This window comes from Oryctolagus cuniculus, chromosome 19 (assembly GCF_964237555.1).
Source record: "Oryctolagus cuniculus chromosome 19, mOryCun1.1, whole genome shotgun sequence".
NCBI classification, from domain to species: domain Eukaryota; kingdom Metazoa; phylum Chordata; class Mammalia; order Lagomorpha; family Leporidae; genus Oryctolagus; species Oryctolagus cuniculus.
The window spans coordinates 54,228,982-54,242,187 of record NC_091450.1 but is presented as its reverse complement, the minus strand read 5'-3'; the positions used below and the strand labels follow the sequence as shown (position 1 = coordinate 54,242,187).

Genomic DNA, 13,206 nt, shown 5'->3' with positions numbered 1-13,206 from the left:
TAAAATTAGAGAAAGACTTCAAAAATGCTTGTAAGAACTTTTGGAGTGATGGGACTTTCCTAAAGCTGGATTGTGGCAATGGTTACCCACCTGTATACATTTACCAAAAGTCATTGAACAGTATTGTTAGAATGTATGATTATTTTATGTATATGATATACACAAACTTTAATTTCAATCTAAAAATTAAAACAAATGTATGCACAGTCTTTTTACCTTTAACAGAAGAAAGAATAATCAATGTTTTAATTCTATCTAGACAAGTAATATAAAATATCAAATCATATTATATAATATATATAAATAATATCTGACAATAATACTAACACTACTACTAGATATGTGCTGTCTATATGTTAATTTGCTTGATCCAACCTGCCTATGAAGTACAATAATCATCTTCATTTTACAGAAGAAGGACAGTTATCATGGTTTTATATTTTGCCTAAGGTAACACAAATTGTAGTTGGTAGAGGTACAATTTGATTTTTTTGACAGGCAGTGTTAGTGAGAGAGAGAGACAGAGAGAAAGGTCTTCCTTCCATTGGTTCACTCCCCAAATGGCCACTATTGCCGGTGCTGTGCCGATCCAAAGCCAGGAGCTGGGTGCTTCTTCCTGGTCTCCCATGCAGGTGCAGGGACCCAAGCACTTGGGCCATCCTCCAGTGCCCTCCCAGGCCACAGCAGAGAGCTGGACTGGAAGAGGAGCAACTGGGGCTAGTAGCTGGCACCCCAACTGGACTAGAACCTGGGATGCCAGCACTGCAGGCAGAGGATTAGCCAATTGAGCCACAGTGTCAGCCAGTAGAGGTAGAATTTGAATCCTTTTTTTTTTTTTTTTGCCTGTAGATTTCTAAGCATGAAACGCCAATTTATTTTTTTTAACTTTTATTTAATGAATATAAATTTCCACAGTACAGAATATTGATTACAATGACTTCCCCCCATAACATCCCTCCAACCCACAACCTTCCCCTTATCCACTCCCTCTCCCCTTCCATTAATGTCAAGATTCATTTTCGATTCTCTTTATATACAGAAGATCAGTTTAGCATACATTAAGTAAAGATTTCAACAGTTTGCTCCCACACAGAAACATAAAGTGAAAAATACTGTTTGAGTACTAGTTAGAGCATTAAATCTCAATGTACAGCACACTAAGGACAAAGATCCTACATGAGGAGTAAGTGCACAGTGACTCCTGTTGTTGACTTAACAAATTGACACTCTTGTTTATGGCATCAGTAATCACCCTAGGCTCTTGTCACGAGCTGCCAAGGCTATGGAAGCCCCCAGGTTTCACTGACTCTCATCATTTTTAGACAAGGCCATGCTCAAAGTGGAAGTTCTCTCCTCCCTTCAGAGAAAGGTACCTCCTTCTTTGATGACCCATTCTTTCCACTAGGATCTTACTCGTGGAGATCTTTCATTTAGTTTTTTTTTTCCCCAGAGTGTCTTGGCTTTCCATGCCTGAAATACTCTCATGGGCTTTTCAGCCAGATCCACATGCCTTAAGGGCTGATTCTGAGGCCAGAGTGCTGTTAGGACATTTGCCATTCTATGGGTCTGCTGTGTATCTCACTTCCCATGTTGGACCATTCTCTCCCTTTTTTATTCTATCAGCTAGTATTTGCAGACACTATTCTTGTTTATGTGATCCCTTTGGTTCTTAGTCCTATCATTATGATCAATTGTGAACAGAACTTGATCACTGGGACTAGTGAGATGGCATTGGTACATGCCACTTTGATGGGATTGAATTGGAATCCCCTGGTATGTTTCTAACTCTACCGTTTGAGGTAAGTCAGCTTGAGCATGTCCCGAATTGCACATCTCTTCCCTCTCTTATTCCCACTCTTATATTTAACAGTGATCACTTTTCAGTTAAGTTTCAGCACTTAAGAAGGATTGTGTATTGATTACAGTATTCAACCAAAAGTATTAAGTAGAACAAACAAAAAAAAATACTAAGAGGGATAACATATTAAGCTGCTCATCAACAGTCAGGGTGAGGGCTGATCAAGTCACCGTTTCTCATAGTGTTCATTTTACTTTAACAGGTTTCCTTTTTGGTGCTCAGTTAGTTGTCACCTATCAAGCAGAACAAGTGGTATTTGTCCCTTTGGGATTGGCTTATTTCACTCAGCATAATTGTCGCTCCCCCTCTTCGTGGAGGAACGACACAGGACCCTGCGTTGTTCTTTCGTCTGCTCGGCCCTCCCCGGGTTTGCTGCTGGCTCCTCCCGGGTTGGCCACCGACCCTTCCACCTCCGTGGAAGGGCGGCTCCCCCTGCCACATTCCCCACCTCCGCGGGGGAGTGGCACACCGCCGGCCGGCTCTCTCGGGGGCTGCACAGGTATTCCTCTTAGATGTTCCCCTTAGATGTTCCTGGTGCATGCCGTCTCTCTCCTCCTTTATAGTCCTCCTCTGCCAATCCCAACTCGGCTGCCCACACGCCGAGTACGCTGCTCTCCTCCAATCAGGAGCAAGTCCTACAGTTTATTGGTTGAACTGGAGGCAGCTGTGCAGAAGCTGTTTACTTCTCTCCCAGCGCCATATTGTGGGAGAGCAGATGCATAGAATGAGTCTTAATTCCAGTAACTCAGTCTAGTCCGGATTGCTCCCCACACATAATGTTTTCCAAATTCCTAACAGGGATCACTTTTCAGTTAAAATTTAAATCCTAACAACCTCGAGAGTCTGCCTGACAATATCTGATAGGATGATACCATGGATTTCTTCTACCTCAGAGCTTTTGCCCATTCTGTTTCCTTTAGAAGAACACACTTACACCCCTTTCTTCCTTTAATAACTCTTATTCATTTTGAAGTGGAACATAACTCATTTCTGTAGTCTTTTTTTACCCTCTTGATACAGGACAGCTTCTTGCATTATTCAGTGCCCTTGCATATGAACTCTACCTTTCAAACCAGCTATCACTTGTGCTCACACCCTCATGTGCTTATTGATATTGACTGCCCATCTGGAAGGCATAACAACAGCAGTCTTACTCCTCACTCATGACCAGCACCATGCCTAGTATCAAATACTTACTGTTTATCTGGCACTATCTGATCTGCACTTGTGTAAAGCAGGAGTTAGTGAATAAGTAAGTTTAATGCTGGTTGTTAAATGCCATCTGTGGATCTTATTTCTACCAAACTCTTAAATGTCATTTTCAAAATCAATTCAAATAGAAAAATAATGTATAGCACTTTTAGTTAATATGTGAGGTATAACTGTATTAACTTTCTTAATTTGGAACAGGTCTATACATTCATGAATTATTAGAAAAGGATATTATCTTGCATACTTAGAAGAATGAAAAGCTATCATTGGAAATGCCTCCATTTCCAACTATTTTATTTATTTATTTTTTGAATTATGCAGTAAATTTTATTGCAATAACTATATGTGGATATGTAATAAACATACACACAAACACACATGCATAAACATGCACAGACACATACACAAACATTTACAAAGACACATGCACACATACAGAACCAAACATACACACATTACAGTGAGAATCCTGGGCTTTGGCTTGAGTATTCACACTTCTAAGTTTTTTTAAGATTTATATATTTGAACGAGATGGAGAGACAGAGATATACTGCATCCACTGGCTCACTTCCTGAATGGCTGCAACAGTCAGAACTGGATCGATCTAAAGCCAGGAGCCAGGGGGCTTCTTTCGGGTCCCCCACACAGGTGCAGAGGGCCAAGCACCTGGACCATCTTCAGCTGCCTTTCCAGGCCATAGCAAAGAGCTAAATTGGAAGAGTGGCCAGGACAAAAACCAGTGCACAAATGGGATGCAGGTATTGCAGGCTGAGGCCCAGCCTACTACACCATAGCATCAGCCCCTGACACACAGATATTTAGATATATTTATATTCATCACATGAACAAATGAGACTATACAGATTCATTTCTGTTATTTTAAATGAAGAGCTAACATGTATATTTATTAAGTAATCTTATATTAAATATTTTGGGGGGAGTACTTACCTTTCTAGCAATTTAATAATTTAGATAATCTGAAAAAGTTTCAATTACAATTCATTTAATGCATTGGAGTTAAGTATATTAAATATCCTTTTAAAAGCATTGCTGAGTTTAAAGGGTTTCTCTGGAGTCAGAGAAGAGGAATGAGGGCATTTGGAAAAGCAGGTAAGCTGCTACTTGGGGCACCTGCATCCTATATCTGAGTGCCTGACTTTGAGTACTAGCTCTGGTTCTGATTCTAGCTTCTTGCTAATGCACGCCCAGGGAAGCAACAGCTGATGCCTCAACTACCTGGGTCCCTGTCACCCATTTGGTGACTTGGGTTGAGTTCGGGGCTCCTGGCTTTAGCCTGGTCTAGTCCCAGCTGTTGCAGGCACCTGGGAAGTGAACCAGCATATGGACGATCTCCTCCCCTCATCTCTCAGTCAATCTGCTTTTCAAATACAATGAAAATAAATAAATAAAAATTTTAAATAAAAATAAGAACAGGAAGCTGCAGGGAGAGACAGTCTTCTTTTTCTTTGTTGTTTTCCATTACTCAGAGGACTGGATTTTACCAGCCATATGGAGGTAAAATACATCCCTGTAGCTTCTGGGCTTTAATGGGAAATGAGACAGCTGCTAAAGCCAACACCATCAAATGGCTACATCCTCAGTGAAAGTGTGTATGAGGAAATTTCACCTGACACTGAAAGGAGATAATAAGGAAAATTGTCCATTTGGGCTTCTCCTGTCAGTGTTGAAAACCTCTGTAAAGAAGTTGAAACCTCAGCTCTACACTCAAGTTTTTTAGGCCCACTATTCTACATAAATATTTGTTTCCTTTTCTTTTTCTTATGTATGAAGGGTCTGTAAAAAGTTTATGGAAGTGCATATTATTAAAAAAAACTATGTATATATTTAAAAATATTTTTACCAAAATGAACTTATCTTTGAATTCCATTTTCAACAAATTTTTGAGGGTACTTTCATATGATTTTTATGAATCTATTTTACAGTTACAAACTGGGAACCACTTAGGTGCATTTTTGCTTATTTCCCCCCAGTTAATGTTCTGCATCATAAGTGTTTTAAGCTATTTTTATTTATTTTAAAGGCAGTGTGTGTGTGTGTGTGTGTGAGAGAGAGAGAGAGAGAGAGAGAGAGAATATCTTCCATCTACTGGTTCACTCCCCAAATGGCTGTAACAGCCAGGGCTGGGGCAGACCAAGGCCAAGAGCCAGGGGATTCTTCTGATTCTCTCACTTGGGTGCAGGAGCCTATCTTCCACTGATTTCCTGGGTACATTTGCAGGGAGCTGGATCAGAAGTGAAGCATCCAGTACTCAAACTGGTGCTCATATTTTATGCTGGCATTGCAGGTGGTGGCTTTATCTACTGCACTACAATGTTGGTCCCACATTATCAGCCTTAAATTTGTATCCACAATGAATAATAAATGATCAGCAAAACCCTTCTTGTTTCATGCAAGAAAAGCATGTGATTTGACTGTAAGTCCATCCATGGTGAAATGTTAACATGACTTTTAGGCTGGCGCCGCGGCTCACTAGGCTAATCCTCCGCCTTGCGGCGCCAGCACACTGGGTTCTAGTCCCGGTCGGGGCGCCAGATTCTGTCCCGGTTGCTCCTCTTCCAGGCCAGCTCTCTGCTGTGGCCAGGGAGTGCAGTGGGGGATGGCCCAAGTGCTTGGGCCCTGCACCCCATGGGAGACCAGAAGTACCTGGCTCCTGCCATCGGATCAGCGCGGTGTGCCGGCCGCAGCACACTGGCCGCGGCGGCCATTGGAGGGTGAACCAACGGCAAAGGAAGACCTTTCTCTCTGTCTCTCTCTCTCACTGTCCACTCTGCCTGTCAAAAAAATAAATAAATAAAAATAAAAAAATAAAAAAATAAAAAATAAAAAAATTTCTTTAAAAAAAAAGAAATGTTAACATGACTTTTATATTGCATTGTCGTTCTAGAGACACAAACATCTCTTGTATCCTAATTTGATTATTCCAGCAATTTGCCCCCTGTCAGTCTCAATTAGAAAGAATAAACAAAGCTTTATTGAGAGTCTATGAGTTATAATTAAATTCACTCGTCCAATGATTTGAACTGGGGACTGATTGTTGAGATTGATTGATTTATTCTACTTTTTTACTTTTTAAAAAACTAAAAGGCACAGATTTCATGTACTTCATATATTCAGCTTTAAGACTATAGTGATATTTACCATTCTGCCTTCCCCCTCTCCCTCACTCCCATTTTATTTTATCCAAAGATCTACTTTCAATTACCTTTATGCACAGAAGATCAAGTCTATAATAGTCCCCTCCTGCCTGCCTGCCTGGCCTATCAGTGTGGCAGCAGCGGTAGCAGCAGGTCCCTCCCAGACTTGGCCCAGGGAGGCGGTAACACATGGCTGCCATGGCAGCCATGAGCACACCCCAACCTACCCCAGCCCGGCCTAGAGGCTGCCACCACTGTGCCAGGGCCCTGCTGCCATGGGCATGCAGGGCTTCCAGGACTACATCGACAAGCACTGCCAGAGTGCTGTGGTGCCAGTGGAGGTGCAGAAGCTGGCCCAGGGCAGCTTGGTGGGCGGTGGGTGGCAGCAGCCCCCACAGACCCTGCTTTGCTTGCCTGTGAATGCGAATGACTGCCTGCATTGCCTATACAGCGCTTCTACACTGACTGGGTTAGCGGCAGCCAGTGGAGCCACATGCTCAGCTACCTAGAGGTGCTGGCCAAGGCCTACTCTAGGGGCAACATCGAGCTGCTGGTGTTCTTCAATGGCATGCTGGAGAAGATGCAGCTGCAGGAGTGGGTCAAGTGGCAGGGCAATGAGTGCCAGATGGTGCAGCAGATCATAAGCTGCCACCCAAGGTCTGGTTCCTGCTGCCCCTCTGCATGGCCCACTGCATCTGCCTGGTGCTCATCCGCTTCCACGTCAAGGTCACACAGAGCATTGAGGATAACCATCAGGAGGTGATTGGCTTCTGCAGAGAGAATGGCTTCCACGGCCTGGTGGCATAGGACTCTCACTATGCCCTGTGCAACATCCCTTGTTACTTCAGTGCCCATGCTCTCAAACTGAGCTGCAAGGGAAAGAGCCTTACCATGAGCCAGTACCTGATGTACGAGATTGCCAAGCAGCTAGACCTGAATCCAAACCGTTTCGTGTTTTTGCTTCTCTGCTAGGAAATCACATTCTACCTGATGAGGATCTGGCATCATTTCATTGGAATCTGCTAGGTCCTGAACATCCACTAGCCTCACTAAAGGTCCAGGCCCAGCAGCTGGTCTTGCCACCCTGTGATGTAGTGAACACAGCTGTCTCCGACTACATCCACAACATTCAGGACAGCTCTGACCTGGATGCCATAGCTAAAGATGTTTTCCAGCACTAATAGTCTAGAGCAGGTGACAAAGTTACTTGATTTAAGAGAGCAATTAGATATTACTCAGCAACTACTAAGCCTGTGTCATTTCACCCACCACATTACTTAGACGGACCAAATCCAAAATTTCTTGTGATGCTGCTGCCCTATGTTCCCCTCAGATGCTCAACATTCCACAGACCTCTATGCAAGTGAAGCCCATGGCCCCACAGGTGCCTGGCCCAGGGGGCACCCCGGGCCAGGGATCATACCCCTATGGTCTGGACAGGAGCGGGAAGGCCCTGGTGGAACAGAACAGCTACAGCAACATTCTGCATGAGGGGAAGCATATGCTGCTGTACGAGCGCTCCTCACCCATTAATCCAGCCCAGGGTGGCAGCCCCAACCATGTGGATTCTACCTACTTCCCTAGTTCTTCCACTTCATCGTCTTCAGACAGTGATGAGGGCAGTGCAGGGGCAACAAACCACATCAGCGGGAATAAGATTGGCTGGGAGAAGACAGGAAGCCATGCAGAACCTCAGGCATGGGGGGATGCAGGAGACCAAAGGCAGAAAGTTCACCCACTGCCTCTTCAGGAAGCCAGACAGTGTAATGCAAAGGGAGTCAGATGGGCACAGTCCAGCTGAACCTGTGGCTCCTGTTGATGCCCACCAGGAACCACATGGACATCACTACCCCTCCCCTGCCCCTATTGCACCTGAGGTGCTAAGAGTGGCTGAGCACAGGCACAAGAAGGGGCTGATGTACCCCTGCATCTTCCATGTCATGACCAAGGGTGAAATCAAAATTGCTGTTTCTATTGAAAATGAAGCCAACAAAGACCTGCCTCTGGCCACCCTTCTCTATAGGCCAGTTCATCAGTATGTTTACAGAGTCCTGTTAAGCTTGGCAGAAAGCAGAAAAAAAACTGAGAGACTTGCTTTTAGAAAGAACAGACTTCCATCAGAATTCTCGCTGGTGATCATTAAGGGATGGGCAGCTTAGAAAGGGAAGTCTCCTCAAACTCCAGAACTGATGGAAGCCCTGGCCTTCAGGGAATGTACCTGCCCTACTTGAAGAGGCTTTGGCTGGGCAAGGCAGTGGAGGACAAGAACCGCAGGATGAGGGCCTTCCTGCCTGCATGCGGTCAAACACTCCTGCCATGCTGAACCCTGCCAAAGTGCCCACCCACCTCATGGTGCTCTGCTGTGTCTTACAGTATATGGTGCAGTGGCCAGGAGCTTGAATACTGCAGCATCAGGAACTAAATGCCTTCCTGGCCCAGTCGCTGTTCCCCAAGCTCTATGAGCCAGATCAGCTACAGGAGCTCAAGATTGAGAACCTTGACCCCCAAGGGATTCAACTGTCAGCTCTCTTCATGAGTGGGGTGGACATGGCGCTATTCATAAATGACGCGTGTGGACAGCCCATCCCCTGGGAGCACTATTGTCCACGGATGTATTTTGATGGGAAGCTCTTCCAGTCCAAGCTCCTCAAAGCCAGCCAGGATATGTTTATTGTGCCAGTACCAGGCTTTTTATATATAATATATAACCACCCTGTGGTATGTCTTGAAATATGGTATTATCCTTGTTGTTTAAAATTGTTTCATATATTTGGGGTCTCATGTTTACATGAATTCAAGCATCATTTTTCCTGTAGATTTATAATATCACAATTGATTTTAACATTACCATGGTTTGTATTATGACACTAAAATGAAAGTTTATCACAATATATTATGACCACAGAGATTTTTTGATTAAAATTCAATGATGGTTCATGATATAAGAATTGATATGATATCACAATAGTGGTTTTATACATCACTATCATGGTTTAGGACACCATAATTATGAATAAACAATGGAAAGCTTATGACACCACAATTATTTTATTACATCACAACTGAATATGACATCACAATGTTAGGTTTATTTATTACATCAAAATATATATATATATATATATATATATTTTTTACTTTCAAACTTTTATTTAATGAATATAAATTTCCAAAGTACAGCTTATGGATTACAATGGCTTCCCCCCCATAACGTCCCTCCTACCTGCAACCCTCCCCTTTCCCATTCCCTCTCCCCTTCCATTCACATCAAGATTCATTTTCATTTCTCTTTATATACAGAAGATCAGTTTAGCATACATTAAGTAAAGATTTCAACAGTTTGCTCCCACACAGAAACATAAAGTGAAAAATACTGTTTGAGTACTAGTTAGAGCATTAAATCTCAATGTACAGCACACTAAGGACAAAGATCCTACATGAGGAGTAAGTGCACAGTGACTCCTGTTGTTGACTTAACAAATTGACACTCTTGTTTATGGCATCAGTAATCACCCTAGGCTCTTGTCATGAGCTGCCAAGGCTATGGATGCCCCCTGAGTTCACTGACTCTGATCATATTTAGACAAGGCCATGCTCAAAGTGGAAGTTCTCTCCTCCCTTCAGAGAAAGGTACCTCCTTTTTTGATGACCCATTCTTTCCACTAGGATCTTACTCGTGGAGATCTTTCATTTAGGTCTTCTTTTTTTTTTCCCCAGAGTGTCTTGGCTTTCCATGCCTGAAATACTCTCATGGGCTTTTCAGCCGGATCCGCATGCCTTAAGGGCTGATTCTGAGGCCAGAGTGTTGTTTAGGACATTTGCCATTCTATGGGTCTGCTGTGTATCTCACTTCCCATGTTGGACCATTCTCTCCCTTTTTTATTCTATCAGCTAGTATTTGCAGACACTATTCTTGTTTATGTGATCCCTTTGGTTCTTAGTCCTATCATTATGATCAATTGTGAACAGAACTTGATCACTGGGACTAGTGAGATGGCATTGGTACATGCCACCTTGATGGGATTGAATTGGAATCCCCTGGTATGTTTCTAACTCTACCGTTTGAGGTAAGTCAGCTTGAGCATGTCCCGAATTGCACATCTCTTCCCTCTCTTATTCCCACTCTTATATTTAACAGTGATCACTTTTCAGTTAAGTTTCAGCACTTAAGAAGGATTGTGTATTGATTACAGTATTCAACCAAAAGTATTAAGTAGAACAAACAAAATAAAATACTAAGAGGGATAACATATCAAGTTGCTCATCAACAGTCAGGGTGAGGGCTGATCAAGTCACCGTTTCTCATAGTGTTCATTTCACTTTAACAGGTTTCCTTTTTGGTGCTCAGTTATTTGTCACCTATCAAGGAGAACAAGTGGTATTTGTCCCTTTGGGATTGGCTTATTTCACTCAGCATAATGTTTTCCAAATTCCTAACAGGGACCACTTTTCAGTTAAAATTTAAACACCTAAAATAATTGTTTGTTAATTACAGAGTTCAACCAATGGTACTAGAACAAAAAAATACTAAAATGGATAAAGTATTACATTGTACATCAACAGTCAGGACAAGAGCTGATCAAGTCACTGTTTCTCATAGTGTCCATTTCATTTCAACAAGTTTCCCCCTTGGTGCTCAGTTAGTAGTCGCCGATCAGGGAGAACATATGATATTTGTCCCTTTGGGACTGGCTCAATTCACTCAGCATGATGTTTTCCAAATTCCTCCATCTTGTTGAAAATGACAGGGTTTCATTGCTTTTGTCTGCTGTATAGTATTCTATGGAGTACATGTCCCATAATTCCTTTATCCAGTCTACTGTTGATGGGAATTTGGGTTGGTTCCAGGTCTTAGCTATTGTGAATTGAGCTGCAATAAACATTAATGTGCAGACAGCTTGTTTGTTTGCCAATTTAATTTCCTCTGGGTAAATTCCAAGGAGTGGGATGACTGGGTCGAACGGTAGGGTTATCTTCAGATTTCTGAGGAATCTCCAGAATGACTTCCATAGTGGCTTAAACAGTTTGCATTCCCACCAACAGTGGGTTAGTGTCCCTTTTTCCCACATCCTCGCCAGCATCTGTTGTTGGTAGATTTCTGCATGTGAGCCATTCTAACCGGGGTGAGGTGAAACCTCATTGTGGTTTTGATTTGCATTTCCCTGATTGCTAGCGATCTTGAACATTTTTTCATGTGCCTGTTGGCCATTTGGATTTCCTCTTTTGAAAAATGTCTATTGAGGTCCTTGGCCCATCTCTTAAGTGGGTTGTTTGTTTTCATGTTGTGGAGTTTCTTGATCTCTTTGTAGATTCTGGTTATTAACCCTTTATCTGTTGCATACTTTGCAAATATTTTTTCCCATTCTGTCGGTTGTCTCTTCACTCTCCTGACTGTTTCTTTTGCAGTACAGAAACTTCTCAATTTGATGCAATCCCAATAGTTGATTTTGGCTTTGACTGCCTGTGCTTCTGGGGTGTTTTCCTAGAAGTCATTGCCGGTACCTATATCTTGCAGGGTTTTTCCAAAGCTCTCTAATAATTTGATGGTGTCAGGTCATAGATTTAAGTCTTTAATCCATGTTGAGTGGATTTTTGTGTAAGGTGAAAGGTAGAGATCTTGCTTCATGATTCTGCATGTGGAAATCCAATTTTCCCAGCACCATTTATTGAATAGGCTGTCCTTACTCCAGGGATTGGTTTTGGATCCTTGATCAAATATGAGTTGGCTGTAGCTGTTTAGATTGATTTCTGGTGTTTCTATTCTGTTCCATTGGTCTATCCATCTGTTTCTGTACCAGTACCATGCTGTTTTGATAACAACTGCCCTGTAGTATGTCCTCAAATCTGGTATTGTGATGCCTCCAGCTTTGTTTTTGTTGTACAAGAATGCTTTAGCTATTCGAGGTCTCCTGTGTCTCCATATGAATTTCAGCATCATTTTTTCTAGATCTGAGAAGAATGTCTGTGTTATTTTGATTGGTATCATATTGAATCTATAAATTGCTTTTGGGAGAATGGACATTTTGATGATATTGATCTTCCAATCCATGAGCATGGAAGATTTTTCATTTCTTGGTATCCTCTTCTATTTCTTTCTTTAAGGTTTTATAATTTTCATCATAGAGATCTTGAACATCCTTGGTTAAGTTTATTCCAAGGTATTTGATCGTTTTTGTAGCTATTGTAAATGGGATTGATCTTAGAAGTTCTTCCTCAGCCATGGCATTGCCTGTGTATACAAAGGCTGTTGATTTTTGTGCATTGATTTTATACCCTGCTACTTTGCCAAAATCTTCTATGGGTTCCAATAATCTCTTAGTAGAGTTCTTTGGGTCCCCTAAATAAAGAATCATAGCATCTGAAAAGAGGGATAGTTTGAGTTCTTCTTTCCCAATTTGTATCCCTTTAATTTATTTTTCTTGCCTAACAGCTCTGGCTAGAACTTCCAGAACTATATGGAATAGCAGTAGTGAGAGTGGGCATCCCTGTCTGGTACCAGATCTCAGTGGAAATGATTCCAGCTTTTCCCCATTCAATAGGATGTTGGCTGTGGGTTTTTCATAGATTGCTTTGATTGTATTGAGGAATGTTCCTTCCAAACCCAGTTTGCTTAGAGTTTTCATCATGAAAGGGTGTTGTATTTTATCAAATGCTTTCTCGGCGTCTATTGAGATAATCATATGGTTTTTCTTCTGCAGTCTGTTAGTGTGGTGTATCACATTGATTGTTTTGTGCACATTAAACCATCCCTGCATACCAGGGATAAATTCCACTTGGTCTGGGTGGATGATCTTTCTGATGTGTTGTTGCATTCTATTGTCCAGAATTTTATTGAGGGTTTTCGCGTCTATGTTCATCAGGGATGTTGGTCTGTAATTCTCTTTCAATGCTGCATCTTTTGTTGGCTTAGGAATTAAGGTGATGCTGACTTCATAGAAAGAATGTTAGGTTTATTTATTACATCAAAATATATTTTAACAT

At 42.1% G+C, this 13,206-nt stretch overlaps 1 pseudogene; it reads left to right on the top strand.

Annotated features, from left to right (window-relative positions):
- The first annotated feature begins 1,725 nt into the window (after positions 1-1,725).
- On the top strand, positions 1,726-9,312 carry LOC100349894 (constitutive coactivator of PPAR-gamma-like protein 1 pseudogene; annotated as a pseudogene).
- The last annotated feature ends 3,894 nt before the right edge of the window (positions 9,313-13,206 follow it).